Consider the following 23,313-nt stretch of genomic DNA (forward strand, 5'->3'; position numbering starts at 1 on the left):
AATTATTAAAATCAAAGTATTTCTAAAACAAAAGACTGACGATATTACTGCCGATGCACTTCGGTGGCGTTCAGCTCACGCCTTGCTGGCTTGGCGCGCGAAGTGTCTCGGGCAGTCCGGCTCTCCAGTTCTGACCGTTCGAGTAGACAGACATGTAGTCTGTTATAGCAGTATTTGTTTCATGCAATTTTATTTACTACAGTTCCGCCCGTAAGTACAGACATGTTGTCTGTAATAGTAGTATTTGATTCATGTAATTTTATCCTCCAGTTGTGACGGTTCCAGTAGGCAGACATGTTGTCTGTGGCAGGATGTATTTCATGTTATTTTAGCCAGATATAATGACTGTGGAAAGATATGTTCAATACGTTGTGATCAAGAATATTTTCTCGTGTCTATATGAATAAAAACGCGAGTGGCATCCCGAATGAGTTATAGTTTATTCGTAGCAGCAGTTCCTTGCGAAGTTAATTTCAGCCTCAAGAAAAAGAATCCACGACCTGCGTGCTGTTTTCTGCACTAGGGACATGATCATCATGAAGACAGCAGGTTAGTGAAGTGTACAAGAACTTACGTATTCCACACAGGGCAGTGGAAACAACTAGGCACCTCACGTGTACTGCATGCACAGTACAAATGTGCTCAGTGACATGTCATCTGCAGTAATGCAAAGGAGGTAAAGAAGGATGAAAGTATTAACACTATCTCACTTTTATTCCTTTTTTCTTGCCGTAGTACACCTTAGGCATTGTTGTATGATTCATTTGCCATTTGTAGTCGACCACTACAAAATTATGATGCTTACAGCGCCATCTATTGCTACATTTTGTAACTATTTTTCTTCTGCCATACGTTTTACCCCTTCTCCGATAATATTCCGTTGCAATTTGACGTCATTCTGACCAGTGGTGTTGTTTCTACAGCGGTCTGAAAGTTTAACTTTAATTATAATCACCCTGTGTTTTGCGAGTTATTTGATGTTTTTGCTGTTCCTCCTCCTCAACCTCCATTGTTTACTTTCTTCCCAATGTTCCAGTCCTGGACGTCTGTCACCCATCTTGCAGGCGGTCAGACTAGTATCTTTTCTGTCCTTCAGTTCTATTTTTGGAAATAACTCAGTAATTCGCCAAACTTTCGGCAGGACTTACGTCTTTGCGAGTTTTATTTTGTCTGTAACGTTTCGTTATCCGTAATCAGAATAAAGGTAGTCTGCACGAACACTTTTTATGAGACTGCTTTTACTTTCATTATTGTTCCGTGTTTGGTTCAAGTGGCTCTGAGCACTATGGGACTTAACGTCTGAGGTCATCAGTCCACTAGAACGTAGAACTACTTAAACCTAACTAACCTAAGGACATCACACACATCCGTACACGAGGCAGGATTCGAACCTGCGACCGTAGCGGTCGTGCAGTTCCAGAAGTGCCTAGAACCACTCGGCCACACAGGCCGGCTGTTCCGCTTTTGTAAGGAGTTCTATTTACGTTTATAAACTGTCTTCTTTATATTACGAAGAAGTAAGACACCTACTGGAACACTAAGATCTTTAAAGAGACGCTACAGTTGGCACCCGTCGCTTCTAAGTCTACACACACGCACAGAGCCGCGCGGGGTAGTCGTGCGATCTGTGGCGTCTTGTCAGAGTTCGTGCGGCTCCCCCGTTGGAGGTTCGAGCCCTCCCTCGGGCATGGGTGTGTATGTTGTCCTTAGAGTAAGTGAGTTTAAGTTTGTTTAATTAGTGTGTAAGCCTAGAGACCGTTGACCTCAGCAGTTTGGTCCCATAGTCCATACCACAAATTTCCTATTTACACGCACAGACGCTGTTTTTAAACAGCTTTGCTCCGAATTTTATATTCATTTACACAAGAAGAGGTCAAATCAATCCCGTAGGAATTCGAGGAAACTAAATTTGGGGGGAACTAGTTTTCTTCATTTGTTCAACAAAAGATTCCCTTCCACGCAAGTTCATTGCCGACACGGAGTGACCTTTGCCAGCGTTGAAAGTCAGCGATGCCTGCGAGCGTGGTGATGGCACGGCGGGAAAACGTGTGTGCACAGCACAGTGCAGCGCTGCATGCTGTAGTGGCCGTTTATTACGACGCCGCGGGGTGCGCTGTCCAGCCAGCTACACGCAGACACTGCGCTGTCGCCGCGCTGCAGCTGAGCTGCGGGGCGCCAGGCGTGGCGCGCGGGTTGCCCGCCGCAGGCGCACCGCCAGTCTCGTCGCCCGTCAGCCGCAGAGAGCTCTGACCCGCTGTGGCTCTGCCGCACCTGGCTGCAGGACATTTAAAACGTTCCATTTTTCAAGGAAGGCAGCAAAATAGGTTATTCACTTTGACTGCTTTCAGATTCCAGTTGCCCATCTCCGATCATGAGGGGTATGGTACAAAATTTGTGTCTAGATTGATTGTATCAACGTATGAATGACGCATCGTGTTTTCTTTAGTCGGAAGTCATCCTCACCCATGTGTAAGTAGCTTCAGGAGTGCACGTTGAGAAAATAACTTTCGGGAATGTAAACTGGTAACGTCTTCGCCAATCATCGATATTTCGATGAGTAAACGACCCCTCAATATCAAAACACAAATATAACGGTACATCACTATGCAAAATTCCGATGGTGTTTATATTCCGAACTCCTCAAAAACCAACTGCGGGCAGGTAACTCCCTAAACATCTACCCTTTATATTTCAGCTGTGCTAAAGTTAAGTCGATGAGAAATTATAGCCTTCAGTACAGGCTTTCAAATGGAGAATTTGTATAAATATGAATGTGATTGATGCTACCAGACTGGAATAATTAAATTGCATATGATTTACTACATTCGAAATGTCACACTAAACACTGATTGACTGCATTTACTACTGAAACCTGATAGTCAATGGAAGGCAGGATTGCGGACGGGCCCGTAATCAGTTACTATTGGTTGCCTCTTACAGTTACACACGTTTATTTTTGACACAGTAATTTCAGACTCAACAATAAATTAAAAAATAGCACACGTTATTAATGAAGGAAGAACCAACTGCGTAAATAATAGTGTTTTCAGTGCGTTACAATTTAGCAAATCACCATAAAATACATATACAGATAATGTTTTAAAAACAAACAAGCCACTGTGATCACTGCTGAAGGCTTTACACGCCAAGAATGGCAATAAATTGAGAATGTTTAAGAACTCGCTGCAATTACGGCCTACCGGTATTGAAATATTAGAAAGTAAGTGGCCACAAACACAGAAGAACGTATCAAACGCCAGGAATTGCAGTAAATAAGACTTTAAGGCTTACTGCTAAAATACAAATATCGAATTATTTTTTTCGAAGCAAATAACCACAATCACGGCTGATGGCCTTACACGCCAGGAACGGCAATTATACAAAAAAAAATTTAGAAACCTGCTGTAAAAGAGCAAATACAAGCAAATGTTAATTAAAATAAACAAGTAACTGACCACCAAACGGGTGAAATAAGATGATGGTAACCTTGTAACACAACGCTTACACTGCTAGATTTATTCCACAAGAAGACCGGAACTATTAACTAGACATACATAACCTTCAATGTAGGCATTACAAGGTATGGTAATAAATAATACTATAATAAAACACAAGGACCAGTCACAGACGGTGCTCCAGGAATCGACCTCTGAGAAGGGCCTGCATGAAACACTTTCGCGGGCGATGAGATAGGCAGCCAAGAGTTGCATTCACTTCACAAGATGGTTACTCAGACTAGTGGCAGTCTAACGAATGACTAATGATAATCTTGCTGAAGCTGCCTGACGTCCGATAAACCAAATGCAACGATGAAACAATACGCCAAAGCCTGGACCGGCGGTCTGCACTACATCCCAAGAATACTGTGTTTAGAGCGCCTGGAACGAGAAAGGAATCACTACCACAAGAGTAGAAGAATCACCAGCCGGCCGCTGGTTTAACTTAACAAATTGTGACAAGTTGAATGCAGTAAGTAGTAATAAGAAGTGGATGAAGGATAATCAGATCCGCCTTCCCCAAGCACTCCACTTGCTGCTCTTTGCCTCGGCGACACTAAGAGCAGTAACACGAACCCAAGTCACTGGAGAATCGCGAGATATCACAGTGGTGGAGGTCTGTCTACTTGGATTGAAATGAACTCAACTTATAGCTTGCTGGATCCGGTTTACGACGAAGTCTTGCATCCTCGTGAGCACAGCCCTTCCATCCGGCAGTCCATGCATGCTGCCAGCGGTCCCGACGTGTTTTCTCGCACTGCGTGGACCTGGCTCCTCCTGAGTCCCCAACCGAACTAGCACACTCACACGACACGGAAAGACAACGACGTCGCCCCAAAGATAAGGCAACAGTTACTACATATAACCGCCGCTGCTGCCACTAGCGGACAGGCAACGCTTGCGAAACGAGTGGCGCCAGTCAAGACGAGAGGAAGACAAACAACCGCAACCATGCAAACTAAAGGATACGGTCTGGCCTCCAACAGAGGGTGGAAACCTACAAACAGCACAAAAGTGAGCTAGAGCACGGCTCAACTATAGTGACATTACCAAACGGAAACACTGATTAGTTAAATACTCTAATTTATTCAGAAACGCATCAATTAACGACATATAAACTCAGCTGTAAGTTTACGTGAACAGCAGTGTTACTTGCCCATGTATGTATTTACTACTTGCAGACTTGAGAATTTACGCTCAAATGAAGTGCAACGATAAATCCACTCTACATAACCTGGAAAATGACTGACAAACAGTGACTCGAAGTAGTGACAGTCCCCAAAAATCCACACATTCATAAACGTGAGATGAACTTGAGGCAGGCGCTTGTCCTGGATTTCAAAAGTGTGAAATCGTACTGAACTACTCTGCCGATGCTGCGAATTATGCTCGCCGTGAGTATAACAGTGTTGCAACGCACTGTATTCTGCAGAAGTGCCTTTCGTGAAGACGAAGTCGTCAGCACCGTGTCGCAAAGTGAAAATGTTGCAGGCCCAACTGCGATGCAACGCCAAGTCGATCCTGATTCGATAAGGACGTCTCAGCGACCGAAGGGCAAGATTAGGCGGACATCTCCACGACCAAGCGTGTAGTGCCTCCTGTCGTAGACCTCACATACGCCCCATAATTTCTTCTTGTCGAAACAGTGCAAGTTTACAAATGCAAAACTAAAAAGGACCGCTTACTCAATCGCGAAGATTGCCTCCAACTAGAGTATGGTGCCAAAATACCGCATCTCTTTCTAAAGCCAATTACAACATGAACTCTTCCCCTACTTCCAAAAAAGATTGACGTCAGGGCTACGCACCTGAGGTCACACACTATAATTAACATAGCCACACTTTCATAACCCACTGAGTTCATCATCGTGTTCACAAAGGAAAGAAATGACAATTACGTAGAACACTTTACTCCCACTCGCCATGATTCCATCTTATCAATAAACGCCCTCCAACATTTTACTTCGGTCGAAAAACACACTTCACGACGCGATTCCTTAGAATACGACCAATTCCGTTGGAAATACTGCCCACATAAGGCAAAAACGCTGTATGCTTACGCTCCACCTCTTTATTCCTACCGCTCGCCCGAATCACGATTGGTCGATAGCGCAATGTGTCTATGATCTTGTAACGCCGGAAATGCATATCCTCCTATTTCCTTCTATTGTACCATAACTTTTTCCTTATTTTGTTACCTGAAGATATAACATTTCTGTGTCTTTATATATTGTAATTGTTTTAAAATATATATATATATATATATATATATATATATATATATATATATATATATATATATATATATATATATATATACTCCTGGAAATTGAAATAAGAACACCGTGAATTCATTGTCCCAGGAAGGGGAAACTTTATTGACACATTCCTGGGGTCAGATACATCACATGATCACACTGACAGAACCACAGGCACATAGACACAGGCAACAGAGCATGCACAATGTCGGCACTAGTACAGTGTATATCCACCTTTCGCAGCAATGCAGGCTGCTATTCTCCCATGGAGACGATCGTAGAGATGCTGGATGTAGTCCTATGGTACGGCTTGCCATGCCATTTCCACCTGGCGCCTCAGTTGGACCAGCGTTCGTGCTGGACGTGCAGACCGCGTGAGACGACGCTTCATCCAGTCCCAAACATGCTCAATGGGGGACAGATCCGGAGATCTTGCTGGCCACGGTAGTTGACTTACACCTTCTACAGCACGTTGGGTGGCACGGGATACATGCGGACGTGCATTGTCCTGTTGGAACAGCAAGTTCCCTTGCCGGTCTAGGAATGGTAGAACGATGGGTTCGATGACGGTTTGGATGTACCGTGCACTATTCAGTGTCCCCTCGACGATCACCAGTGGTGTACGGCCAGTGTAGGAGATCGCTCCCCACACCATGATGCCGGGTGTTGGCCCTGTGTGCCTCGGTCGTATGCAGTCCTGATTGTGGCGCTCACCTGCACGGCGCCAAACACGCATACGACCATCATTGGCACCAAGGCAGAAGCGACTCTCATCGCTGAAGACGACACGTCTCCATTCGTCCCTCCATTCACGCCTGTCGCGACACCACTGGAGGCGGGCTGCACGATGTTGGGGCGTGAGCGGAAGACGGCCTAACGGTGTGCGCGACCGTAGCCCAGCTTCATGGAGACGGTTGCGAATGGTCCTCGCCGATACCCCAGGAGCAACAGTGTCCCTAATTTGCTGGGAAGTGGCGGTGCGGTTCCCTACGGCACTGCGTAGGATCCTACGGTCTTGGCGTGCATCCGTGCGTCGCTGCGGTCCGGTCCCAGGTCGACGGGCACGTGCACCTTCCGCCGACCACTGGCGACAACATCGATGTACTGTGGAGACCTCACGCCCCACGTGTTGAGCAATTCGGCGGTACGTCCACCCGGCCTCCCGCATGCCCACTATACGGCCTCGCTCAAAGTCCGTCAACTGCACATACGGTTCACGTCCACGCTGTCGCGGCATGCTACCAGTGTTAAAGACTGCGATGGAGCTCCGTATGCCACGGCAAACTGGCTGACACTGACGGCGGCGGTGCACAAATGCAGCGCAGCTAGCGCCATTCGACGGCCAACACCGCGGTTCCTGGTGTTTCCGCTGTGCCGTGCGTGTGATCATTGCTTGTACAGCCCTCTCGCAGTGTCCGGAGCAAGTATGGTGGGTCTGACACACCGGTGTCAATGTGTTCTTTTTTCCATTTCCAGGAGTGTTGGTTCAAATGGCTCGGAGCACTATGGGACTCAACTGCTGAGGTCATTAGTCCCCTAGAACTTAGAACTAGTTAAACCTAACTAACCTAAGGACATCACAAACATCCATGCCCGAGGCAGGATTCGAACCTGCGACCGTAGCGGTCTTCCGGTTCCAGAATGCAGCGCCTTTAACCGCACGGCCACTTCGGCCGGCTTCAGGAGTGTATATGCATTTATGTCGATGTATAATTGGTTTGTTTTGTAAATATTATTTGTATTTTACGCTGGGTGTTGCCTAGGGGAAACTATGCTATCGAATGAATACATCGATAGGTCGTGTGAAGAACGAAAGTGTGTAGGATCTTTGGTAGTGTTAACTCTGCCGCGTGGAGCGCGGGCAGCGAGAGGGGAGTCTGGTTGGAGTAGTGCGATTGAGCAGGTGTGTTGTGTGACGCTCCCGCAAGTTGCCGGGCTTTCGGGGTTTGGTAGCATGTAATTGCGATCGACTGGCTATGGTAGTTTCTAGCTCGGTGTCGCGGACGGGAAGCTTTAGCTGGCACACATCAAGAGCCCGTTTCGCCTGGTGACCGTGTCGAGAAGAAGGCGCGCCAGCATCCAGCTTCTGCAACAGCGACGGCCGACAATGAGTGACTGTTGCCACCTCCTCGATCGGCGACTTCAAACCTTCAATCAACCAACAAGGAAGACTAAAAGCACGTAAAGTTTCAGAACTGTATGGCAGACCTCAGCTTTTCAAACTGTTCAAATCACGAAATTACAGCAACGTAGCATGAACCTTTGTTGCTCATTGTCCCAATTGCATTGCCAAGCAGGGTCCCTTCCTTTTCCGAAATGAACCCGAGTCTCGTTGAAATTCAAACGTCAGCATTAAAGCAGCATCATTCAATTTCACTGCTTTAATTTCAAATTTCAGTTTAAGTATTCATAGCTGGCTACAATATTTAGATTACACAAGCACAAATTAAGAGTGCGAGTTTTGTTACCGTATTTTAGCTTACCTGTGACTGCAGCTCAGCTTGGTACGTACAAAATTTTACTATTGTTAATTGTTCAGAATCATTTAATTCAAGTTCAATCTCTTATTTCTAAATTGCGTAGAGTCAAGTTGCTTTTGATATGATTGTTGAGGTAGTCCAAGACTAACCGTATTTTACTGAATTTCGATGTGCTTCAGAAAGAAAGCTCACTATTAATTTCAGTCACTAAACTAACTTTCAGTTTTCCAGTTTTATTAATTCTTTTGCTAAATTAAGTCAGAGTGTAGCGAAATTTATTACTTCTGACAAACTTTCAGTTTTCACACTACACGTGTCAACCTTCAGTTGCCACGCCTCTAGTGCTAATTATATGTGTAATAACCTTTCTTTTTCAGTTACTTTAGTAATTGTCCTTAGGACTGGCGACCGTAATTTCCCCCTAATCTCAAATATCTAATTACCGCTAGTTAATTGTTAACGTAACGGCCGCACATTTACTTTCTTTACTAACTTTACCCCTTTTCAAAATGAATTTCCACCAGTTTCATTTGCATTTTTCCTTTCATTTGGATGTAACCCTTTCCTCCCTCTTTATGACATTAACTTCGGTGACGATTGCTTTTCCCAAGTTTCCATTAGGTACACGCGGTTTAATTTTTCACTGTCATTAAGGTCGATAAGTGAGGGGGAGGTTACAATCTCCCTCTCACCCTTTTCACTCTGGCGGATAGTAACTTCGCGGTAGGCCAATTCAGCAGCCAGCGTTACAGTCTCTCAGATGACGTGGATCCTGCAGAAACTTTGTCAGATGTTGATGACATTTAAAGATGGTAAAACAAGTAGTAGGCGTTTTAAATGTAAAAGAATATTAAATTGTGCACTTGCTAAACGTAAAAGCGTACTATGACGTACGTACAATGTCACTGAGTCGTGATCAGCCAACTCACACAAATATGCGGGTTTACTAATTTGTATTAACATGAAAACATGAAATAGAATTGTCATTAAGGCTCCGTCATTCGTAATTCAGCTGGAAGAACTCGATTCGTATATACAATATTGGGAAAATTAATTCGTGCAGAAAGGAGATTGCTTACGAAACATTCATGCATTCATCCAACGTATCCTAGAAAATTTCTCAAGTATGTATGTCCCACAGCAAACAGGATTATTAGAGCATGCTTAACATGTACAATAAAGGACAGTACAAAATCTAACAGGTATTTTAGACTCATCGCGGAAGCCTGGAAGGAACCTCTACCATGCAGTTCACAGTAGACTGTAGGGTATAGAACTAACTGTAAATATACATATATGAAAACCCAGTAATTTAATTCTAAACGTTTTGTATTGTAAATGGGAGAGAAGTCTTTGAAACATTAGATTCATATCGCCATGCTACAGCCATAGATCCTTCATTAAGTGTAACAGTCTCTGATTTTTGATGAGATGCTATTTGTAAGCATACTTAATTCTTAGCCATGGGATTATATTTTGCGCAAAATATGAGTTTTCACACTATATAAAAGGATAGTAACAACATCAATCAAGTATAGGTATCATGCTCATTGTAAAAGTCTGCTTAACACACCATGCGAGAGTACATGCCAATCAACTGTCCTCATCAATAAAGAGAAAAATTTCTTGATAATAATTGAAAAGCAGATCTGTTCTTGATCACGGAACAAGAACCAGATCGACACGTACATTAACCAAGAATTATGAAGCTAATGTCACAATAGCATTTTATGCCAGGCAGTCAGACTATAGAAAATATTATTAAAACAAACATACAAAAGGTATTCAAAACTATCTGTTAAACAACCTCTGTGACTTACAACCCATTTTCGTACCGTCATATTTTTCCTTTTTTCCGGAAAACCTCTCACAAAGGCGCTGCAATGTATAATATTAATATCTTACACTGTTTAATATCTTACACTGTTACACTGGAGAAATACTGGCTCAGTTTTTCTGGTAAGTAAATGGGAACCTGCAGAACAAGGAAATGGAAACGAAACATCAACGTCGTGATCCTAATGCCATCCGACATTGTGCAGTGTGTAATGACCTTCTTACATTATGAAATAACTTCTTTGCAGTAGTTTTGTACATTCACAGTATTATGTACTAAGGATAAACCGAACGAGATTACAAACACTGGTCTCACATTTGGGAGAACAGATGCTCTCGTTGCCGTCTGATCATTCTGATTTATGTTTTCCACTCCTTCCCCAATCTGCGGAGTCGAGGGGTTCCTAAGTGGTTCCTACTATGAGACCACGGCTGACTGCCTTCCTCACGCTTGTCTTATTAGAGCTGTAAGTACGTAAACGCCTAAGTTACTTTCAGTTAGGAATGTGGAATGCACTCAACGAATGTGATATGACATCCTAAATGATGGAGCACAGCAATCAGTCGCCCTTTCCTTTCACGCTTTATTAAAGCAAATCCAGATTTCGGCTAGTGCCTAGCCACTATCAATTTGAATAGCATACCAACATTTATTCGCATATGAAACATCCTTGTTAAAATTCTAAGGGATTATTAAAAGAATGGAAGGATCTAGTTTCACTAGACAGATTGTGGAATTCTACAAAAGTCCTAGTAAAGCCGAAACGTAGACAATGAAATGTACGGTGGGTTTAAAAATGACCTGAAGAAATCAGGAAGAACGCTACTTCATATAGTAGACCAAAAGAAGCTTAGGCAAACAATTCACGGGTGGATTGCTGGCGCATCAGAAAAGCCCAGGAAAAGCCGAATAACTTGGTGGAAGAGAACTCATTCTAAGATAGTAAATACACGTCCTAGTACGTCAGACCCCTGTCGTTCGGGCTCCTGTCACAGTTCATTCAAGACTTTAACGCGGGCCATTCTTTTGTGGTAATTATTTGAGCAGTCAGGAATAATTCTGTAAAAAAATTGTTCAAATGGCTCTGAGCACTATGGGACTTAACGTCTGAGGTCATCAGTCCCCTAGAACGTAGAACTACTTAAACCTAACTAATCTAAGGACATCACACACATCCGTGCCCGAGGCAGGATTCGAACCTGCGACCGTAGCGGTCGTGCGTTTCCAGACTGTGGCGCCTAGAACCGCTCGGCCATTTCGGCTGGCAATAATTCAGTAGATCAGATATGAAATAATAAAAATATAGAAAAGAGGCAATACGTTCAGTTTCACACAGCAGTTTATGAAGGTACCATCGGCACCTTCCCTACTACAGGTGCAATTAGATGGCTCTTCATCTCAGAGAGACAACTTTGTTGTCTGCTTGACACAAAAACCGTTGGCAAGTCTACAGGCGTCGCAACGGATGTAAAGCATTAATGCTACAAGTCTCCTATAAACTGACGCTGAGATCCAATATTGCACCGTATAGAGTCTGCTTCTGTACTTTCATCATTATTATGGTCAAGAAAGATACATGATTAAAAAAAAAGAAGAGGTAGATGATACGGATTTAACGAAATGTTGGTATATGAATAGCAGTTTTCTTCGCGGCATGTACTTAATACCTTCGCCTACATTTCGTTCCACTTGAGACTGTTAGTCACAGCTGGTTCCAGTGACACAATTTTGTGTATTCAAACATCACAGAAACATTCAAGACGAACACAGTGTATGGTCAATTTCGTGAAATGGAATGCCGAGGATTCTCACCTAGATAAAAAAATTAGAACGGGTGTCAGTCATTTTACTCCACTGCATAATTAATTGGGCTTTACTCTGCGTTTTTCCTCATTGACATTTGCCAGTACGCCAGTGTTAGTCACAAGTGCTTGGTTATGTCTTTATTTCTACTTAAAGGAGGCGGATGCTGCAATTTGTTTCTAATAATGCAGAAAAGAAGAAACTACCATATTTATTAATAATGAAAATATGAGTGCACTTGAAGTGGGCTTATTGTATTTAAAGCAAACGGAAACGATCAGAATGAAATAACAAGATTTTAGCTTAATAGATAGGATTACAGGTATAAGAACATGTTTCTGCCCATTTCCCATTCTTTTCATTGTTTATCTGAAGGGTAGGTTTAGTTGTTCTGTTAATGAGAACACAAAAATTAGAGGACAATTGATCATCTTCACATTGAAAAACAATTCTCTGTTGTGACAGTAATAGGGACTTCTGTGGATGTTTGTATGTTTGTGGAAAGAAGATCGAAGAAAAGTAAAACGAATAGTGCTATAGAAGGAAGAAAAAATCTTCCAATTATTTTATAGAGTAAAAACAGATTATGTTCAACAATGTAAATATCTAGGAACAAGAATGTTTAATTTATGGAGGTGTGCAGGAAACATGAAAAAACGAGTAACAGTGGCATTTACAAAGGGTGATGCGACCTTTTGCAAAATATATTAATGTTTGCTGGCAAATGACCAATAAAATATTTCGTGTCGAATGTTTTATTATGAGAGATCTTAAGAAAGAAAAAATTTGGAGACTTTAAATATGTGGGTATCGTAAAGAATGGAAAAAATGAACTGTTATACATAAAGACATGCTAATGGGTGTAGTTCAGGTCATGCGTTATTTGCTGAAATAAAAACAAAAAGGAAAACTGGATTGATCATGCGAACGGCTTTTGAAGAATATGTAGATATATTGAGCAGGAACGTGAATGATACATCACGTACATAATTCGAACGAAAGGCACAAATACAATCAACTGAAAATTGAAGTAACGGGTTTCAAGAACTGAAGGCAACAAAGACATGGGCTTGCAGCACCAAACTAATGATTGAAAGCATGAATGAAGGAAATCGTTCTACCGGTTTGGTACAGTCCTCTGCATCATTTTATTGTGAGACACTGTTTCCATATCTACATAAATACAGCCTCAAACATCTTGTATAACTTGTGGGTAGATACGATTTATTCTGATCATTACAAGTTTTATACCCTCCATTGCACCAATATGCATGTTCATGAATGCGTAATGGACATTGACATTAACATTTTTTCACGCTTACTATTTGCAGTAGCTTTCCACTGCTTTCTTTACGTCCACACATAATTTGGTATCTGCACTGAAATATACACTCCTGGAAATTGAAATAAGAACACCGTGAATTCATTTTCCCAGGAAGGGGAAACTTTATTGACACATTCCTGGGGTCAGATACATCACATGATCACACTGACAGAACCACAGGCACATAGACACAGGCAACAGAGCATGCACAATGTCGGCACTAGTACAGTGTATATCCACCTTTCGCAGCAATGCAGGCTGCTATTCTCGCATGGAGACAATCGTAGAGATGCTGGATGTAGTCCTGTGGAACGGCTTGCCATGCCATTTCCACCTGGCGCCTCAGTTGGACCAGCGTTCGTGCTGGACGTGCAGACCGCGTGAGACGACGCTTCATCCAGTCCCAAACATGCTCAATGGGGGACAGATCCGGAGATCTTGCTGGCCAGGGTAGTTGACTTACACCTTCTACAGCACGTTGGGTGGCACGGGATACATGCGGACGTGCATTGTCCTGTTGGAACAGCAAGTTCCCTTGCCGGTCTAGGAATGGTAGAACGATGGGTTCGATGACGGTTTGGACGTACCGTGCACTATTCAGTGTCGCCTCGACGATCACCAGTGGTGTACGGCCAGTGTAGGAGATCGCTCCCCACACCATGATGCCGGGTGTTGGCCCTATGTGCCTCGGTCGTATGCAGTCCTGATTGTGGCGCTCACCTGCACGGCGCCAAACACGCATACGACCATCATTGGCACCAAGGCAGAAGCGACTCTCATCGCTGAAGACGACACGTCTCCATTCGTCCCTCCATTCACGCCTGTCGCGACACCACTGGAGGCGGGCTGCACGATGTTGGGGCGTGAGCGGAAGACGGCCTAACGGTGTGCGGGACCGTAGCCCAGCTTCATAGAGACGGTTGCGAATGGTCCTCGCCGATACCCCAGGAGCAACAGTGTCCCTAATTTGCTGGGAAGTGGCGGTGCGGTCCCCTACGGCACTGCGTAGGATCCTACGGTCTTGGCGTGCATCCGTGCGTCGCTGCGGTCCGGTCCCAGGTCGACGGGCACGTGCACCTTCCGCCGACCACTGGCGACAACATCGATGTACTGTGGAGACCTCACGCCCCACGTGTTGAGCAATTCGGCGGTACGTCCACCCGGCCTCCCGCATGCCCACTATACGCCCTCGCTCAAAGTCCGTCAACTGCACATACGGTTCACGTCCACGCTGTCGCGGCATGCGACCAGTGTTAAAGACTGCGATGGAGCTCCGTATGCCACGGCAAACTGGCTGACACTGACGGCGGCGGTGCACAAATGCTGCGCAGCTAGCGCCATTCGACGGCCAACACCGCGGTTCCTGGTGTGTCCGCTGTGCCGTGCGTGTGATCATTGCTTGTACAGCCCTCTCGCAGTGTCAGGAGCAAGTATGGTGGGTCTGACACACCAGTGTCAATGTGCTCTTTTTTCCATTTCCAGGAGTGTATTTCTGCATAATGATTTAAAGAGCAAAGAAAAGAAGAAATGTCATCAGAGTGAAATATGAAAGTTCCAAAACAGAATCCAGCTAAAGTCGACTTTACACGAATCGTAGACTCATTGAGAATGAAGTGGCTTGCAAAGAAGTATTCGACGGATTCCTGAGTGTCCCTCGTCAAATTCGATTATCAATAGAAGACAGAGAAGTTCCATCGAAGAAACGGCTCGTTTTGTCACGGATTCGTTATGTCGATGCGATAACGTTGCGGTGATGCTCAACAAACAGCAGTGGCAGAAGTTACAAGGGAGGCGTAGTGCACGACAGAGAAATCCACTACTGAAATTTCGTGAGAGCCACAATCATTTCTCCCACGCTCCATAGAAGAGTTGAGCTGGGGAGGAGGGAAAAGGCAGCGGCAAAACAAAAGCCCTAAACCATACACCTTGAAGCGGATTGTGGAGTACAGATGTAGATATAAGTCCATGGCTGCAACACATAATAATTAGATGGATAAAGAAAATTAGTCCAAGAACGTTAACTATAAGCAAACTTGCAATCAGTCAAAGTCGTAGATACCAGCATTTGTAGACTGTAAGGTAGGTCGCTGATTTTATTAATAGCTTTTGAATACATTATTACAGGCGGCAGGTAATTTCAGATGTGTATAATGAATACGTCAGAATCTCTCATTACTTGAGTAATGGAAAAGACATAGTTTCAGTAACATATTAACAGGCAAGGTGTATTTTCCCATGTTCCGTCTGCCCCCCACCCCTTTCAGACACAAATTGGCTGAAAATTAATATGATCTCTTAATCTCTTAACAAGATTGAAAACAGCAATTTACATCACGGTTGGGTAGAGTATCAACATGCTACATGCAATATCAAGCTTAATTTAAAATACTTGCTCAAGAAACATGTGTGATCGACTTTAATGCCAGAACAATCAAAATAGAAATTGAAGCACCAAAGAAACTGATATAGGCATGCGTATTCAAATACAGAAATATGTAAACAAGCAGAATACGAGGCTGCGGTTGGCAAAACCTATATAAAACAACAAGTATCTGGTGCAGTTGTTGGATCGGTTACTGCTGCTACAATTTCAGGTTATCAAGATTTAAGTGAGTTTGAACATGGTGCTATAGACGGCGCACGAGCGATGGGACACAGCATGTCACAGGTAGTGATGAAGTGGGGATTTTCCCGTACGACCATTTAACGAGTGAACCGTGAATATCAGAAATCCGGTATAACATCAAATCCCCGACATCGCTGCGGCCGCAAAAAGATCCTGCAAGAACGGGACCAACGACGAGGGAAGAGAATAGTTCAACGTGAAAGAAATGCAACCCTGCCGCAAATTGCTGTAGATTTCAATGCTGGGCCAACCAGAACTCTCAGCGTGCGAACCATTTAACGAAACATCATCGATGTGGGCTTTTCGAGCCGAAGGAAGGCCCACTCGTGTACCCCTGATGACTGCGTGACACAAAGCTTTACGCCTTGCCTGGGCCCATCAACACCGACTTTGGACTATTGATGACTGGAAACATGTTGCATGGTCGAAGGAGTCCCGTTTCAAATTGTATCGAGCGGATGGATGCGTACGAGTATGGAGACAACCTCATCAATCCATAGACCATGCATGTCAGCCGGGGACTGTTCAAGCTGGTGGAGGCTCTGCTACGGTGTGGAGCGCGTGCAGTTGGAGTGATATGGGACCCCTGATACATCTAGATACGACTCTTACAGGTGACACGTACATAAGCATCCTGTCTGATCGCCTGCATCCATTCATGTCCATTGTGCAATCCGACGGACTTTGGCAATTACACCAGGACAAAGCGACATCCCACACGTCCAGAATTGCTACAGAGTGACTCCAGGAACACTCTTTTGAGTTTCAACACAGCCGGTGGCCACAAAACTCGCCACCATGAACATTATTGAGCATATCTGGGACGCCTTGCAACGTGATGTTCAGAAGAGATCTCTACCCCTTCGTACTCTTTCGGATTTATGGTCAACCCTGCAGGATTCATGGTGTCAATTCCATGCAGCACTACTTCAGGCATTAGTCGAGTCCATCCCACGTCGTGTTACGGCACTTCTGCGTGCTCGCGGGGACCCTACACGATATTGGGCAAGTGTACCAATTTCTTTGGCTCTTCACTGTAAGGATTGTTATATTTACGAAATGTTCCACTTGAATCATCATACTGCGAGTGGTAGTCACAAAGTTTTAATTACCAATATTAAGATGTAAACTTATGTAATTAATTTTTTGTTTGTTTGGAGTTGCGTGCCTACACCACTCGCGCACATTGAAATCCACGTGCCACAGGTCGCCTCTAGAGTAGCCACAAGAAAATGGCGCTACCCGTTGATAAAGGCAAGTATCATGCGGCAATACATTTTCTGCATTTGGAGAGCAACGACGCTGTGGCAGTTTGTACTGTATGTGCAGGTTTACGGTAGAGTGGTTACGTGTAGCGCATATTGAAACATACGTGAATGAGAAATACGGCATGGCAGACCATCTCTCATTGCAAAGAACCGGGAATCATAAGAGAAGTGGAGCCCCTGGTGCTCGAATACCGGAGTATCACAATGGAGGCAAGGCGGAAAAAAGTGAAAATCACTCAAGGATTAGTTTCCAACACCTTCCAAGACAATCTGAACATGAGAAATGTCGCTGCCCGCTGGGTTTCGTGACTGCTCACACGCACGAGAAAGCCCGCTGAAACAGAGGCTGCAGTTGAAATGTTGCAGGTAAATCCAAATGATCACTTTTCTGCTGGATGTGTCACTATGACTTCGTGATAGGGGAGCAAAGCTTCCAGTGGACGCATGATTCACCAACGCCGAAAACTGCGAACACCCAAACAAGGAAACAAGGTCCCTGCTAAGTAAACCCTCGTTGGGAAAATTGTGTCGAATCGGAGGCCCAGTACAAGGGTGGTTTGATAAGCATAGAAGAAAAGCAAGAAAAAATGGTTGTTTGTAAACAGTTCACCTGACTTCTCGATGTAGTATCCTTCGAGTGATATAAACTTAGTCTAGCGATTCTCCAGCTTTTTCATTCCATCAGAAAAGTAGGTTTTTGAGACTCTGCAAAATACTTGTTGACTACAGCTATCACAAAGCAAGCTTCAGATGCTCCAAAACCGAAGCATAATAGAGTCCAAATTTGGTTCTGGCCTTTTCCAAGTAATCTGTAAATATTATTCCTTGGGAATCCCCCCCTCCCAAAAAAAGAAAGAAACATAGCCCATCACCTAACCAGCTGATAAAATGGTCTTCGTCTTCTTCGCTGCACTTTCACCAGTTTTTCTCCATTGTCTTCACTGCGATTTTTAGTGTGCAGTGATGGATCCAGGTTTCATTAACAGTCGCAAGTCGGCTCAAAAAGACTTGCGGAATGCGATTACACTCAAACAGACATTGTGTTGAAATATTGTGCTGAATGAGCTTTTGGTCGACTGTGAGCAGTAGCGGCGCCTACCTTGCACACCATTTCTTCAGCGCCAATTCTCCTTGCCGAATATTATGCAATCGCTGACTTGAGAAGCCTATAGTCTCAGCAACAGCACGAATTTTTATTCGCCGGTCTTACGTTGCCATACCATGGATTTTGTCAATGATTTCTTTTGTGGTCACCTCAATAGTCTATTTTCCTGTGTTAAAAATGTAGTTCAGGTTGTTGTTATTCTGATTGATTATAGCACTGATATAGCATTTGGGTCATTCAATTCCAAGTGGTCTAGAGGCTCCCACATGACCCTCATGGATTTTCATGAAATTTTGTATGATCATTTACACATGTTCTCAATGAACACTGGTAAAGTTTCAGTTTCAGAAATTTAATACTTTCGGAGATACAGTCACTTGTTTAAGACCATAGCACAGCTTTCTATAGTGCGTCCTTAAATTTTCAGCAAATTTGAGATGATATATCTCTGTAAGTATTTCCATGAAAGAAACAAAACTTGGCCATCTTATACAACTTTCAGAGCTCTTTAAAGTAAAATATTAAGACAAAGATTTCTGAGCAATTTTCATATAGATAATTTGAAGCAAATTTGGGTGAAAAAATAGCTGTTTAAAAAAATGCGATCTTTAGTTTTTTATATCTCCAAAAGTAATTGTGGGATGTACATGAAACTTTGCACACCATAACTCATCAACACAAGGTCTTAGAATATAAAATTTCATTTTCCTATTACTTTCCATATATTAACAAATCTATGGTGAAGTTGACGATTTTTCAAAAAGTGCTAAAATGGGTATTTTTAGTCAAAGTTTTCAAAAAAATATTTTCTCCAAACTCTTCTAAACTATGGTCATTAGAAAGAGAATATTCTAAACTATATAGAAAAGTAGATTTGGTTTTGCAATGCAAGCATATAAGGCCCTAAAAAGTAGCATCATCAAAGAGGCGCACTGGAAGTATGAACACATTTTTCTGGCACTCAAATTATACCTGAAATCTTTTATTTTTCCTCATAGATATTTATTAATCTCTGGGACAAGTGAAATAAGAAGTCCTGATGAATAGGACCTAGCTTAGTCCGAATAGCAAAAGAATAAAAATAGAAACAATGTTATTTCTTAATTGTCACCCCCCCCCCCCCACTCTCTCTCTCTCTCTCTCTCTCTCTCTCTCTCTCTCTCTCTCTCTCATACACACACACACACACACACACACACACACAATTATTATTAAGAATGAATGTAAATCGTAAAATTTATTTGCACAATCATCTAATTATTAGTTGCCTGTTTAATGAACAACACCAGCTTACTGATGGAAAAGAAGTGTATAAATGAGTTGCTATGGTCCATGGTGGCTTATCCAGCATTCCCATTGCCTTAGGGGCCACGCCCGATAGCTTAGCAACAACAGCCACGGGTGGGTTTCTTTACCACAGGATCCCAAGCCTGATAAGGGTTTCTTTACACAGGTACCCAAGCCTGATAGTAAAATTATTTAAGTGCTCTGTGTAAAATTAGAAGGCACTCTTCGGTTCCTTAGATTGTTTCCTCTAACCTATTTCAATTTTTGATATGCTACATTAATTTTCTGATGAATATCAAGAGGAATGGTGTATTTCCGGCCAGACGAATTTACTGATGGAGCTGGAATAACTGCAATAATGTGGTGTTCCGGAACCCAGCACTTGTCACTTCTTGGTGGCCAATAAAATGAATTTGCTGGACCATGTGGGTGCATAAAGTTTATTAATGCATCCCTTTGCTCTGTGGAGGTCTCACAGATATTCCCAATCCACCACATGTTTTCATAGATGCATGCAACATATTGTCCTGTTTGGAGAGCAGACATTAATATGCCTCCGTCATTATTGTGACCCATTTTAGCTAGAAAAGATGGACAATTATTTGAAACTCTGCTGACCTGAATTGTTGTTTCATCAATAGCTAAATAGTGATGATTTTCTCTAGTGCCTGCTACAGTTTGTCCAAGTTTAAACCTCTCTTCTTGTGATACAATATTTTTTTTTTCAGTTTCATCTTTACTGACGAAAACAAATTTAATTCCATTAATGTTTTCAGAGCAGAAGTGAAACAGATCTAGGGGAGTAAGAATTTGTCCATTAGGTGGCCGTTGCAAGCTTGCTCTTGCTGCTAACAGCTTTGTTGTACCTCCAATCCCACCACAAGGTGATTTCCCGTGACCAGTAGCAAAAAATTTCCATTCGGCTGTCATTCCAAAATCACTCTTATGATAGCACAAATTTAGAAAATTCTTGAAATTTTTTATATTGAGCACTGGAACCGTCACTGAAATAATGAATGTGGGATATCTGTGCAAACCGTGCTTTTATATATTTGATGAGCTCCTTGATAAAAACGTGAACTGTAATAGTGTCATGCCACAAACAATCACTGATCATGCAAAAACTTAAAGATTCTACTTTATCATTTTGACGAAAGTAGATAACAAATGGATGAATTTTTGCTTGACTACTGTCCCAGTGGAAGCGTTGCACAGCATCCTGAATGATAAAAGAATAATTTTCTGCAAAATCCATTAGGACAACAAGCTCTTCGTCTTTCAGATGACATTTAAGGCCTTTAAGATGCAAGCTTTGATGCTTGGCAATGTAATGAATGGCATGACAGACTCCATATTTTATTTTTTACATCTTCAATAAATTCATCCACTACCATTTGCTTTGTCTCCAGTGTGGCCCCATCGGTATGTATCCATTGCGTAAACACAATAACTTCCCGTGGCTCATGATCTAGGAAATAGCTGGCAATTTCAGATGCTATAGCTTCGGGCCCAGGACACCTTTCACAGCGATGTAGCATGTACTGTTTAGAGTTCAAACTGCAAACTGCCTTGCTGAGAATCTCCTTATAATTTTCACGTATACCAGCTCCGCTAAGCATAAGCTTAACATTTTGGTGAATTGCACAGACGCAAACTGCATGCATTCCAGCTGATCCTACTATTACACACCATATGGGTCTAAGTTCACAAAACTTTGAGAACCCTATTTCTGGACCACTTATATTCTTACAGATAACATACATTTCCCGTAAATTGCAAAGTAACAATCTTTTCTGCATGTATGTCTTTCTATCTAAAAGACTAACTGAAATACTATCTTTTTTTCCAGGGTACACCCTACTATACTCATCATATTCAAAAAAATTTCGCACTCTACTAGCAACTTCTGCTGGTAATTTCCTGCTTTACCTATTTTCGGGAAGTGCCAGAATGCCCTTCTCTGCCTTAAGCTTCCGAGCATTCTTCACCATTCTTTCGGACACGCCGAACTGAGCTGCTGTTTGTCTGGTTGTCCAACTTACAGGTGCCAAGGTTAAAATTTGCATCTGTTCTTTATGAATTGCATTCTGCATCTTGGCTTTCAGTTCGGTCAGCAAATGTGCATAGTCGGCAGAGTTTCCACATTCATTAATTTCACTAGCAAATTCAATTTGTCGGTTTACTCCCATTGCATTTACAATCCTGCTTTTATTCATATTTTGAGACTTTTGAATTTTCTTCTTCACATATTGGGGCTTATCTTTGTAGTTTACTGTTCTCTTCAGGGGTGAAATACCGATAGACAATAAGCTACTATTTAATTCCTCTTTTGGTGTAAAGTCCTCATCAGAATGTGATGATGAGGCTGATAAAGCTTCGTCCAAGTGTTTATTTAAGATAGTCCTGCAAGCCGGACAAATTTTCTGACCTGGCTTTATGTTATTAACAAGCTGCTTCTTAAACATATCAGAAACCTTATTAACTGTTTCAGTATCAAGAGTGCGGATTCCTGTCTTAACATTAGATTCACCTTCGCTATGGGATTGAAGTATTCTTTTTTTGTAACTTCTCATATTGTGTCAATAACAGGGCTTCATGGTGTAGGCAAACTTGAGAGGTATTGTCCAGCTTTGCTTCAGAACGTCGGACCAACAACTCTTTTTCCTCATCACTAAAATCCGCAAACCATTTTAAAGCAGCTTTGTTGGCAAAGAAAGTGACATGACACTTTGTTCCACTATCTCCTTGCCCAGTTGAGCAGGAAGGTATGCTGTTCCCTTCTGCATCCATCTCTAATTAGTAACGAAATAATATATTTGGCCTCTAAGTGCAAATTATAATCTTCTTAAATTTCAGACAAATTTACTGAATGAAATTATACACAATGTATAATACCAATGAAAATATCTAATAAGAGATATATACTATAAAAGACACAAGCAAAACAATTTTTTGTAAATTAGATTACATACTTTGATGGTCTTACGAATCACTTAACAAGCCACACTCAGTCAAGAGAACCCACTCACTATGCTCCAGACACACCACTGAAATACTGATTGTTCAAACAAGGCTCACAATAATGAAAAAAATCTGATTGTTAAAGTAATTGTTGCCATTATATTTTCTATAAACAGTGAATCTTGTGAATTTTCTCTGTGAAACTAGTGGTTACGTATTTACCAAGGTAGTAGGCTACATTTAAGTGTGATTAAATACAAAATTAAAGCTCTTAGATGTTTAATCAACCAATTTCACATGTTTCCCTAATAACGTTAAGACAAAAATTCACAGGTTACAACACCTAGGTATTAAAATCTCTGCAATATTGATTGGAAAATTTACATCACTTGATGCATGATTAAAGGAAACCGATTCTCTTTTGGAAAAATATTTTATACAATTGAATCCAAAAATTAGGTCTTCATTTTCCACTTGTAAATATTTACAATTTTGAGAAGTACAAAAAATATGTAGCTATTATTCATTGAATTCTTTATTATCTCTCCCTTTTTTTTTTTTTTTTTTTTTTTTTTACAAATGAGTTTTATGCAGATGAACACTTTCGATAAAAGCAGAAGGGCTACTTCTCATAGTTTTCAAGTTTTTCTAGCAGCCTGTTTGCCTATTTACCAGATCTTTTTATTTCAATTATTCAAGGCACTAATAAACATTTATTAGGCATAATAAAAGGTTTCAGGTATAATTTGAGTGCCAGAAAAATGTGTTCAACCTTCCAGTGCGCCTCTTTGGTGATGCTACTTTTTAGGGCCTTATATGCTTGCATTGCAAAACCAAATCCACTTTTCTAGATAGTTTAGAATATGCT

Source organism: Schistocerca nitens, chromosome 4, assembly GCF_023898315.1.
Source record: "Schistocerca nitens isolate TAMUIC-IGC-003100 chromosome 4, iqSchNite1.1, whole genome shotgun sequence".
Classification (NCBI taxonomy): domain Eukaryota; kingdom Metazoa; phylum Arthropoda; class Insecta; order Orthoptera; family Acrididae; genus Schistocerca; species Schistocerca nitens.